Source organism: Schistocerca serialis, unplaced genomic scaffold (genome assembly GCF_023864345.2).
Source record: "Schistocerca serialis cubense isolate TAMUIC-IGC-003099 unplaced genomic scaffold, iqSchSeri2.2 HiC_scaffold_992, whole genome shotgun sequence".
NCBI classification, from domain to species: Eukaryota; Metazoa; Arthropoda; class Insecta; order Orthoptera; family Acrididae; genus Schistocerca; species Schistocerca serialis.
The window spans coordinates 127,501-130,000 of record NW_026048620.1 but is presented as its reverse complement, the minus strand read 5'-3'; the positions used below and the strand labels follow the sequence as shown (position 1 = coordinate 130,000).

The 2,500-nt window shown below is 60.8% G+C and overlaps 1 pseudogene; it reads right to left on the bottom strand.

Annotated features, from left to right (window-relative positions):
* The window catches only part of LOC126454635 (large subunit ribosomal RNA), a 7,959-nt pseudogene that overhangs the window by 4,168 nt on the left and 1,291 nt on the right, over nt 1-2,500 (bottom strand).

The following is a 2,500-nucleotide window of genomic DNA, read 5'->3' as shown; positions in this document are numbered from 1 at the left end:
ACGATCCAGGGCAGAGAAACGCTGGGCGGAAGCGGGTAGCCCCGCCAGATGCTCCCAGATGGCGGCGTCAGTCGGCCCTTCCGGCGGCGGCCCGGTGGTGTCGGCCGCGAAGTCCTCGGCTGCGTCGACGGGCGGCGCAGCGGCCTCGCCCGCGTCAGGCAGCGGGCTCGCCGCTCCCCGGCGGGACGCCGGCTCTTCCCCCCGACCGATCTCAAGCGCCTCCATGAATAGGCGGACAAGCTGCTTGTGGGCAGCTTGCCGCCGTCGGCACTTGATTGCCTCAAGCGTTCGGTCGGGGAACATCCTGATGAGCTCTTGATTTACAAAGAAGAACCGGGCGTCCCTCTCGAGGAACAGTTCGGCCTCTGCCTTGGCGAGCGACAGGATTTCTTCCTCCGTCCACCTCGCGCGATGCCTCTCCGTGACGATCTCCGCGTTGGCGGCCGCAAGATGTTGGCGGCGGCGATGGACCCCGAGACCGTTCTTGGTTGTAAAGCTGCGGTGGCACTCACTACAGGTATACATAGCTGCAAAAGTTACAAGATTATCGGCACGGCCGGTTGGCCGGCTAGGTGCTGGGGGAGTTGGGGTGGCACCTTCAGCGGAAGGGCCACCACTTATTCTCTGCTTACTGCCCCCAACTAAAAAAAGGGATAGTGCGAGGGGGGGCTGGTAACCCCCCCAAGCCCCTGGTGCGGTCTTCCACTCTGCGAAATCAGCGGGCCCACGAGAAGGGGAGAAGACCGCAGGAGAGGAGAGGCTAAGAGGGCTAGGCCCATGTATTGCGCATCACTCTCCCTGTAACTATAACCCAAGGAAGGCACCTCGCAGCAGCAGCACGACTACATCAAGACCGCACTTCGAGAAGCCAAGTCCGGATGCAGCCACACCGCCGCCACTTGGCCACCTTAAGAGAGTCATAGTTACTCCCGCCGTTTACCCGCGCTTGCTTGAATTTCTTCACGTTGACATTCAGAGCACTGGGCAGAAATCACATTGCGTCAACACCCGCTAGGGCCATCGCAATGCTTTGTTTTAATTAGACAGTCGGATTCCCCCAGTCCGTGCCAGTTCTGAGTTGATCGTTGAATGGCGGCCGAAGAGAATCCGCGCACCCGCGCGCCCCCGGAGGAGCACGCTAAGGCGGACGCGGCCTCGCAGCAAGGAAGATCCGTGGGAGGCCAAGGCACGGGACCGAGCTCGGATCCTGCACGCAGGTTGAAGCACCGGGGCGCGAACGCCGCGCAGGCGCGCGCATCCTGCACCGCCGGCCAGCACGAGGCCAACCAACGGCGAGAGCAGACCACGCCCGCGCTAAACGCCCGCACTTACCGGCACCCCTACGGCACTCACCTCGCCCAGGCCCGGCACGTTAGCGCTGACCCACTTCCCGACCAAGCCCGACACGCCCCGATCCTCAGAGCCAATCCTTATCCCGAAGTTACGGATCCAATTTGCCGACTTCCCTTACCTACATTATTCTATCGACTAGAGGCTCTTCACCTTGGAGACCTGCTGCGGATATGGGTACGAACCGGCGCGACACCTCCACGTGGCCCTCTCCCGGATTTTCAAGGTCCGAGGGGAAGATCGGGACACCGCCGCAACTGCGGTGCTCTTCGCGTTCCAAACCCTATCTCCCTGCTAGAGGATTCCAGGGAACTCGAACGCTCATGCAGAAAAGAAAACTCTTCCCCGATCTCCCGACGGCGTCTCCGGGTCCTTTTGGGTTACCCCGACGAGCATCTCTAAAAGAGGGGCCCGACTTGTATCGGTTCCGCTGCCGGGTTCCGGAATAGGAACCGGATTCCCTTTCGCCCAACGGGGGCCAGCACAAAGTGCATCATGCTATGACGGCCCCCATCAACATCGGATTTCTCCTAGGGCTTAGGATCGACTGACTCGTGTGCAACGGCTGTTCACACGAAACCCTTCTCCGCGTCAGCCCTCCAGGGCCTCGCTGGAGTATTTGCTACTACCACCAAGATCTGCACCGACGGCGGCTCCAGGCAGGCTCACGCCCAGACCCTTCTGCGCCCACCGCCGCGACCCTCCTACTCGTCAGGGCTTCGCGGCCGGCCGCAAGGACCGGCCATGACTGCCAGACTGACGGCCGAGTATAGGCACGACGCTTCAGCGCCATCCATTTTCAGGGCTAGTTGCTTCGGCAGGTGAGTTGTTACACACTCCTTAGCGGATTCCGACTTCCATGGCCACCGTCCTGCTGTCTTAAGCAACCAACGCCTTTCATGGTTTCCCATGAGCGTCGATTCGGGCGCCTTAACTCGGCGTTTGGTTCATCCCACAGCGCCAGTTCTGCTTACCAAAAGTGGCCCACTTGGCACTCCGATCCGAGTCGTTTGCTCGCGGCTTCAGCATATCAAGCAAGCCGGAGATCTCACCCATTTAAAGTTTGAGAATAGGTTGAGGTCGTTTCGGCCCCAAGGCCTCTAATCATTCGCTTTACCGGATGAGACTCGTACGAGCACCAGCTATCCTG